At 29.4% G+C, this 10,390-nt stretch overlaps 1 long non-coding RNA gene across 1 annotated transcript in view; it reads left to right on the top strand.

Annotated features, from left to right (window-relative positions):
* Positions 1 to 2,391: 2,391 nt before the first annotated feature.
* The window catches only part of LOC108748825, a 19,488-nt gene continuing 11,489 nt past the window's right edge, over positions 2,392 to 10,390 (top strand). Inside the window, exon 1 of the long non-coding RNA XR_001939326.1 lies at positions 2,392 to 2,458. This is a non-coding gene — a long non-coding RNA (uncharacterized LOC108748825). The remainder of the gene's footprint in view (positions 2,459 to 10,390) is intronic.

Below are 10,390 nucleotides of genomic sequence, written 5' to 3'. Positions count from 1 at the left end.
GCAATAATTAACAGCAAAACATACATATTTGATTAACTTTGACATTCTGCGGATGTAACGACAAAAATTTATTGTTTATAAAAGAATCTTTTCTTCTCTCTGTATGAAGAATAGTCGGCAGGCTTCTGTCCTGTGGATGTATTACAGACACGAACCACATCCATTTTCGAAGATACGATTTTATCGACAGTGTCAAAAAATGTGCTTAGTCACGTAGTGAATAGTACCCAAACCAAAAATGGATGTACTGGCGATAGTGCAATTTCAAGTCACTAGATTTATAAAGTACTGCAAACTCATGATTTTGAAACGCCGTCATTTTAAATTTATGCATTCGTATATGGGTAATTCTTTTACAAACCGAACGGATTTTGATGAAAATTAATCGGCACCTCTTCGATTTGACTGAAACTTTTTTTTTACGGATTCTATGTCGAAAAAAAAGAGATACGTGTCCGAGGAATTTTTTTTATTTGCATATTTTCGATAATACAAGTGATCGAACATTTGAGAATGGCAAGTTTTTTGGCTTGGAGACTCATTTTCATAAATCCATAGGTCCGAATCTTTAAGAGCTACAAAATTTTCACCAATTGCACTTTTGTAGCTGAAGGACTGAACTGTAAGAAAAAAATTTTTTTTACAAAAAATACTAACAAATTTATATTGTTATTAACAATTTAATTGTTTAAATCGATTTTTAACAAACGCCCCCAAAACGAATCAAGTTTTTAGTATTTTTATCGCATTCTCCGTCAAATTTTACGTCAAAAACATGTTTTCAAAATATGGTACCTTTTCAATTATTATTGTTAAAATATTAATTTATATAGCGCGTAACGGCCAAAAAAACGGTTTTTTGCTAATAAAACGAAATCTGTAACTCGTATCAAAAAAAGTTAAATGTAAAAGTTGTAGATAATTGACAGATCTACAACTTTTCTCGAAAATTTTTTTTGACATAACCTCAAAATTTTAAATTAAATTGCAAAAAATGTTAAAAATCAGCTTTGTAACAATTATTTCTTGACAATTTGCATAAAAAAAAGTTTATGGGTAATTAATTTCGAATCGAATCTCCTGACATGTTAGAAAACCAATCTTGATTGAAAAAAAATTATTATGAAGCGTTGAAAAAAAAATCCATCCAGTGCGTAACTTTGACATGTGGGATTTATTTTATATTTTGAAATTATGTATTTTTTGGAACTTCGTTTCTTAGCATTCATAATTATTTCTCCAATGGTTTTTTGGTTTAATATTGGTTTTTTAATTTTTGCATATTTTTAAAATTTCGCGGGGAAGTCCGCCTAAAGTGAGATCCGTAATCCATAGTGATCTATTATTATTTATCAAAGTCTTTCATGGCAGTGGTGGCTAATACAACCAACAGGGCGATATTACATGACGCACTGGATAGATTTTTTTTTCAAAGCTTGATAATAATTTTTTTTCAATCAAGATTGGTTTTCTAACATGTCAGGAGATTCGATTCGAAATTAATTACCCATAAACTTTTTTTTATGCAAATTGTCAAGAAATAATTGTTACAAAGCTGATTTTTAACATTTTTTGCAATTTAATTTAAAATTTTGAGGTTATGTCAAAAAAAATTTTCGAGAAAAGTTGTAGATCTGTCAATTATCTACAACTTTTACATTTAACTTTTTTTGATACGAGTTACAGATTTCGTTTTATTAGCAAAAAACCGTTTTTTTGGCCGTTACGCGCTATATAAATTAATATTTTAACAATAATAATTGAAAAGGTACCATATTTTGAAAACATGTTTTTGACGTAAAATTTGACGGAGAATGCGATAAAAATACTAAAAACTTGATTCGTTTTGGGGGCGTTTGTTAAAAATCGATTTAAACAATTAAATTGTTAATAACAATATAAATTTGTTAGTATTTTTTGTAAAAAAAATTTTTTTCTTACAGTTCAGTCCTTCAGCTACAAAAGTGCAATTGGTGAAAATTTTGTAGCTCTTAAAGATTCGGACCTATGGATTTATGAAAATGAGTCTCCAAGCCAAAAAACTTGCCATTCTCAAATGTTCGATCACTTGTATTATCGAAAATATGCAAATAAAAAAAAATTCCTCGGACACGTATCTCTTTTTTTTCGACATAGAATCCGTAAAAAAAGTTTCAGTCAAATCGAAGAGGTGTCGATCAGACAGGTGTTCGATTTGTAAAAGAATTACCCATATATGCGTACTTTATTTGAGAAAATAAAACCGTCAAGTATGTAAATCGATGTTTTTTAAATTGTAATTAGATTATTCATATACAAAAAATATGTACAAATACTTAATTTATGCATTCTTTAGTTTTATACAGATTTATTTGTTGTAGAAATTTTATTGTGGAAGTTCAATGCATGGAGGTGCACGAAGGGATATGTAAGTACAATTTAAAAGATGAACCATCAATCACCTTGCTTGAAATCGTGTGTACTACTGCCATTTTAACGCAATATTTCTGAGAAATCAATTATAGTACTTTTATAAATCTAGTGATTTTAGGTGATTTTGACGGTAACAGAAAAAAAGCTGAAAAAAGCTGGCAGGTTTCTTTCTCTCGTACTTTTTGCGCTCAGTATTTTTGCTTTCTTTCGTTCCTATATCCGTACTGTAGCGAGATGCTACATATAATGAATGTAGGTAATGGATGGCATCAGATTAATAAGTAATAACATTTATTTATTAGCACATACGATATCTTATTGCGACAATGTAAAATGATGATGTCGTGTATAAAACGGTTCCAGAAAAAAGAATAATTAGAATTATATGAGTGTATGTAGATGAGAAATTGAGTATCATGTTCTTGAAAGCAAACACCTCTTTAATCTTATGAACAAAATGGCGAAACAATACAAGAAGGTAACTAATAGAATTATCTTTCTTTGTTTTCTATTGTGAATTTTTTCTTTTCTGAAACAAAAGAAAGAATTGCAGAATTTATAACGGAATTTATGTATTAATTGGGATTTGTTTTCTATTCTTCTTTCTATCCCAACAAAATATTTTTCCCTTTAAAATTTTTATACGCGAATCTTTTACTTCACACGAATATAACTTTTTAACGCAAAATTTATTAGCTCTAAAAATGTATCTTTGTATTAAATATTTTGTAATTTACTTATATATGTAGTATATATTCTTTAAGACTTGATGAAATATTGCTTTAAATTCAATTTTAAAAAGATGACGAATGTAATACAAACAGAAAATTTTCAACAATTGGATGCCGCAACAAAAGCTATGTTTATAGATAAAGGGAACAATTTTTTTCATCAAAAATTAATAGATCTGGTTATTTAAAATATATATTTCTTGCTTCAGAGAGAAGAAGCATATAATGGACACTGTTGTGTGAAAACAATTTAATCTTTTAGTCGAAACAATTATTGCATGTATTATTCGATTTATAAAAAATAGTTAAATAATTGTAATTAAATAACAAATACAAAAAGAAAAAATTAATTTAGGATTGTGATTAAATTATTTTAAATAAATTATGTTTAAATATTGTTGAATGTTGATGTAAATGAAAAATAAATAAATAATAAATAGTGGTTATTGAAAACGGCAAAGTATGCAATTGTTATACGAATTTTAAAGATCAATTGAGTAATCTTTCACATGAATTCTTAAGAAAATTTTCATTGAAGAATCATGTTAAGTACTCGAGCAATCCAAAATATATACATATACCTATTATATAATAAATACACTCGTCAACAAAATTATTGCATAGATAAATTTATATCAAAATTTTGCACAAATTCAAATAAGCATATCTCTGCAAAAAATAGTTTTATTTAAAAATTTTCTTTTTTATTTTAAAAGATAAAGTCTGTACTTTACGAAGTTTTTAATGATATCTATCCTTACCTCCAGCAATTTTTTTAAAAATAAGGATGTGTTTTTTTATAAGAAATATGCATAGCGCTTGTCGGATTCTACGCTATGAAAGTATATTTTTGTCGTAAATGGCATGATAATCATAGTAAAGTATGAACTTATTTTTACAAATTAAAAAAAGATTAAGTTTTGTATGATTTTTTGTTGAAGAGCTACAAGATATTAAACTTATCTATGCATTTTATTCAATTGCCGCCAATATTAGCATATAATATCCTATGAGCATCACGAAGAGGTTATTGATCGGATTTTGCGAATCGTGTATGTATATGTGCGTGCGTGCGTGCGTGAGCGCGCGCGCGTGTGTGTGTGCGTGTGTGTGTGGGTGAGGGGATGAAAATACGAGGGTGTATATTTACTCTTTAAAATTGTGTGCTTTCTCTTTATCTTCGGATCATCTCTTGTACACGTACATGCATATTGATGCAAGTTCTAATTGACACTTGAGGAATTTCCATATTCGATGCAATGCTGTTTTCGGTGCATTAAATTTCCTTGTTGTCAAAATCGCATTATACTGAAAAAAATCCTCAATGTACATGTTATAATGGCGCCAAAAAAATTATAAAAAAATTACATAAGAAAGGGAAAAAAGTGCAGTTTATAGTGCTGTAAAAAACTTAACTTCAAAATTTTTGAATTACGAGCAGAAATTTAAAAATATCATCAAATTTAATTTTACAATTACTCATGATAAAATTTCAGTAAAATGGTGATTTATTGATAATATTGGCTATATTTTTTGTTTAATAGTTTTATGTATTACACAAATATTAAGAGGCTCTATTTCCATACTTCTGTATAAAATAAAACACCATTCTTTTAATACCCCTAATAGGAATCGCTGATAGAATAACAGGGCTATTGATTAAATCTAAACGTTAACTAAATATATTATTTAATCTTAACAAAACGTATTTATGTGACACATAGACGATACAGCTTTAAATGTGTAGCTAATTGTCGTGCTAGGTCGCCGACTGATGGTGTTGATCGCGATATTATAAACGAGTGTATATCAATCGTCCACTTCGCTAATTAACTAATTAAAAATAATATGATTTTATTGGTGAAAACTTAATTAAAGTAAGCAGTGAAAAATTACTAGGAACAGGCCGATGTGAGTGGTGCAAGTGCGCCACTTCCGTCGCAAATCCTTGATTTGACATCCCTGCCCTAAACGTTGTCGATTGTCTAATTATTATATCAAAATAAGAATTTAAGTTAAACAAAGCGTTTTTATCTTAATGAGCGGCTTTAACTCCTCTCAAAATACTCTCAAATTATTTTATCTTTCTAATTTTTTTAAATTATTATTTTACCAGCATCAAAAAATTACCAAGTAATTTATCATAATTTACTGAGTAAGTTATTATCAAATTTGGTCATTTTCATTTCTAAATGAAAGTGGAACAGTTTCAAGGGGCATTTTGGACATGTTATTTTTTTCTAGGTGGAGGCATCAAAAAGAATGTGAAGGTTACATCAATTTAAATGGTTGTATGACATTTTTTTACACAATGTGATTCCTCTAATTATAATTATTTCGCATATAAAAATATTAAGGTAGTGATATAAAAAGAATCAATAATTTACGAAATATTTTGCACTTTATTCTGATACAATACATATTGACATAAAATATTAAAGAACTCGTAAACTATTAACTTTTTGATAATCACATTCTTAATACTTTTATAAGTATAAGTATAAGAACAGAATAATGAGATAAAAGTTGATAGAAAGAAATTTATTTAGCATTTTACGAGTATGTCAATATGTGTCAGAATAAGAGTAAAATATCTAGTAAATTATTAGTTTTTTAATATCACTATCTTAATATCTTTATATGCAGAATAATTAGAGGAATCACATTGTGCGAGAAAAATCATACAATTCCATTTAAAAAAGTGGAGGTAACTTTTATATCTTTTTAGCGCCTTCACCTAGAAAAAAGACAACATGATCAAAATACGTCCCTTTCGAAACAGTTTCACTTTCATTTGAAATATTTTTTATTATCAAAAATAAGCGAGATATTTTAAATAGTCGAAGAGGATCACTCTGTATATAAATGCATAGCAACGTGTTGAAGAATTTAACAACACGAGCGCATCCTGTGTTAAATAGTTCTTCATAATCAGTGACAACAGGGATGTTCCATTTGACCACGTATAGCGATTAGAACATTTACAATTTATAGCACTGATTTAAGGCCACTTTTATCAAGTTCCAATTAACTTAACGGGCCTTTGTAGGATTCCAACTGAAGCTAATGTCAGAGAAAAAATATGAACTGAAGAGTTAAACATATTTCACTAATTATAATTAACTATAATTTTACATATTACAGGTGTACAAGTATGAAACGCGGATTTAAAAAAAAAATACGTTAAATTCGGAAGAATAATAAAAAGAGCTTTATTTAAAGTATGCTCCATTGCTGGTTACACATTTTTCCCATCTTTCGGGCAATTTGTGGATACCACGCCAATAAAAATCTTCCTCCTTTGCCGCGAACCATTCATCGAGCCATTTTTTCACATCTTCGTACGAACCAAAGCGCTGCTCAGCAAGTGCATGACCCATTGATGCAAACAAGTGGTAATCGGAAGGAGCCAAGTCTGGTAAGTAAGCCGCATGGAGTAGAACTTCCCAGCTGAGTGCTTCCAACGTGTCGCGAACTGGTTTTGCCATATGTGATGGAGCATTGTCATGAAGAAAAATGACTTTGTGTTGTCTCTTTTAGTATTCTTTTTTCAAGCAGCGGTTCAAATCAATCAATTGTTGTTGGTAGCGTCCAGCATTAACCGTTTCATAGGTTTTAACAGCTCATAATAAACCACACCCTTCAGGTCCCACCAAACACAGAGCATCGTCTTTCTGCCAAAGCAATTCGATCTTGCGGTCGATGTGGATGGTGCGCCTGAGTCTACCCATGATTCTTTGCGCTTGGGATTCTCAAAATAAATTCACTTTTCCTCGTATCCCCACTAACGATACAATGCAAAAACGACTTCCTTTTGTATCGTGCAAGCAAAATTTCACATGTGTTTTTGCGCCTCTCCATCTGTCTGCCGTCCAACTCATGCGGTACCCATCTTCCGGTCTTCTGAATCTTTCCCATCTCTCGTAGGCGATTGGAAACAGCTTGTTGACTAACGCTCAATTGCTCCGCGAGTTGTTTTTGTGTTTGTGAATCATCTTCGTCCAACAGTGCTTGCAATTCCACATCTTCGTACCTTTTTGGCGGTTTTCCGTGTTCCTTGTCTGCAACATCGGAGTCACCACTTTTAAAACGCCGAAACCATCGTTCACACGTATCTTGCAATGGAGTATGTTCACCATAAGCTTCTCGAAGTAATCGGTATGATTCAGCAGCAGTTTTCTTCAAATGAAAACAAAAAATTAATGCTGTCCGCGAATGCTCTTTGTTTGGTATAAATTTCGAACACAGCAAACACTTTTTCAATTTATCACTCGTGCGTGTCTGACACTTGTTGATGGCACTTCAAAATGACATAACAGTCAAATCTTTATACCACACACTGCATTGATGCCATCTGTTTTCTCAAATCCGCATTTCATACTTGTACACCTGGTATATTAGACACAAAAATAGGTTATTAACAAACAACTATCAGAGAGAAATCTTGCTACATAAGTTAGTGTTACAAATCTATAATTGTTCTCTTTTTGCATTTGTTCTCCGACATCAGCTGCAGTTGGAATCCTGCAAAATTACTAGGCCTGTTAAGTTAATCGAAGCTTAGTGAAAGTTATCCTTATTAATGTTTTAGAGTTGGTACATGTCATAAAACCTAATTTCTAATATAAATAACTCGAATCATGTTCTTGTATCATGAACACAAACTCTAAGTAGATAATATTTATATTGGTCACAATAACACGAAAATAAATTTATATTGATTTTCAAGAAAAGAGTTTGTTTTTCTTCGATTTCCATCGTCAGTATGTATCACTTGTACAATAAAATAAGATATTGTTTAACAAATATTTCTACAAATTATATTTAGGGTTATTAATGATGACGTATCGATCGTTATCATGTCTTTTTCGCTCAAATTTAACGAAGACTTTATAGAAGAGAATAATGAGAAATAGGAAAATATAGACTTAATCACTTTCAAACGTTGGTATGTTTAAAGTTTCCTTTTTTTTATTTTTTTAAATATGCTATACATCGACGAATAATTTTTTAATAATAATGGATGGATATTAACAATCCAGATAGAATTAAATATTTGTAGTACGTATTTTTAGTACGTCGATTTAACCAGAAGATTATTCAACAGCATATTACATGTGCTTTTATAATATAATATAAATGCGATTAGATTATTCTTTGTGCATGTTTTTCTGCAACAATGGAAATTTGTGTGTAAAGATTCTTAGTCCAAATCTACAATAAATGTTTTCACAATTAAGCGTACGAAATTTACCTATTACAATCGAATGCAAGATGAATAATTGACTATGATTCATTTCTAATGGCTTAAAAGTCTTTTGTAGATCTGGGCTTATTCTACGATTGCAAAAGTCAAAAAAGGTACTAAAAAAAGTATAAGAAAACATTCGTTTGTGTGTTGATTAAAATTCCCAAAAATTTTTACTTAAAACGAGATAAACATACGCATATTTGGGCATTGAAAAGAGAGAACGTGAAGATTGAGAGTAAGAAGTACAAGCAATATGAAAAGATCCAAGATTTTACGTTCAATTGTCCACATAGACATCGAGAATTGGATAACATGCAGACAATAAAAGCAACTTAATAGCCAATTAACATTTCTCGCGAAGTAAAAAAGTAATGTCATAATTATTATATTTAAATTTAAGTTTATTATACTTTTTACATCTGGATGAGCACAGGTAAAACGTATAAGATTTCTTTTTGTTTTTGTAATATTTATGACGCAATATGCAATATTGTTTGTAATTGTAATATTAACTTCAAAAATATGACAAAAGAATGTATCATTACTTGAGCCTAATATTTTCCCCATTATAGTCATGACCTTCAACGATTACCAATAACACTTTTACTGGTACAATGTTATATTATAATTAACTATAATGACTACCAATAATACGTTCGAATGTATAATATTCATTGTGGAGTGACGTGTCTCCAGAGAGATGTTATCTCTTTTAAAATATAGTAGGCCGGCAAAATATTTTTCCTACATAATTATACATAAACGGTTATACATAACTTATTTATACATAATTTATTTATAACCGTTGCAAATTACGTACAACCGTTCATGTATAATTATGTATGATGACAAATTCTAAATGGGCTGTTATAAAAGAGATAAGATCACTCAAAAGACACGTCATTCTTCGACAAATATTGTACCAGTACAAACATGTTATTGGTAGACATCGAAGGTAAATATTACAAAAATAAATGTTTCGATTTTGCTACAAAAATTGAAACTTAAAAGTTTTAGATCAGAATGGGTCCTCAAAGTTTAAAGACAGGAAGTTATTTGTGAATAATTGATAAACATTTTATCTTGCAATTATATATTTACAAAAAAAACAGCACTGTTATGTAAAAAGTATAATATTAATTTGAAGATCATTAATAATATTTAAGTGTTAAAAAAATATATATTACAAATTTTAAACAATAACAAAAGGATAACTATAATAGGCTAATGAGAGTCAGCAACACAGAGATTTGGAGTAACACGCCGTCGTACACGGACGTGTGTTCTAAAAATATGTGATCTTTATATTTGATTTTAACAATTCTATTTTTTATAAAGTTTTAATATGTTTAACAAAGCTTCAGTGCAATGCTTCATGCTATTCCGTGATGATTAATAACGCTGCATCTTTGTCAACTTGCGAGTGACTTAAACATTATGGACATATGAGCTAATTATACTTGTATCATTCTTGTTGAGAAGGACTCTCTAAAGAGAGTCGAAATAAAGAAGACATCAATCTAATTTTTGATTATTGATTGTTCACTAAATAATTGTGCCGTTTATCGTTGCTGACTCTTATTAGCCTATTATATCTTTTTGTTATTGTTTAAAATTTGAAAGTCCTAATATAATTATTGTTATTGTTTACAAATTTTGCTTTGAAAGTCCCAAATGATTATAGAAATAAACAAATTAAGTTTATTTTATGATAACTTGTTATTTTATATTTTAAACGCGTTAAATTCTATATCATTCTGCAAGAAATTCTAGAATAATAACCTTGTTCAGCATTTAAATACTCTTTGAAATATTATAATATATTAGGTGTACAAAAAAGTTCTGAGCTTTTTTTTGTAAAATTCAATCTTTATTTAAAAACAAACGAAAAAATATTAATCAAAAAATATTAATTTTAACGAAAAAATATTAATTTTCAGTTTGCGCAGAGTTTATATCCAGCAGTGCTTGCAATTCGTCCGTTTCAATCTTTTCA

The sequence above is a fragment of the Trachymyrmex septentrionalis genome, unplaced genomic scaffold (assembly GCF_001594115.1).
Source record: "Trachymyrmex septentrionalis isolate Tsep2-gDNA-1 unplaced genomic scaffold, Tsep1.0 scaffold244, whole genome shotgun sequence".
NCBI lineage: Eukaryota > Metazoa > Arthropoda > Insecta > Hymenoptera > Formicidae > Trachymyrmex > Trachymyrmex septentrionalis.
The sequence above is the reverse complement of the archived record's forward strand: the minus strand, read 5'-3'. Positions and strand labels throughout refer to the sequence as shown.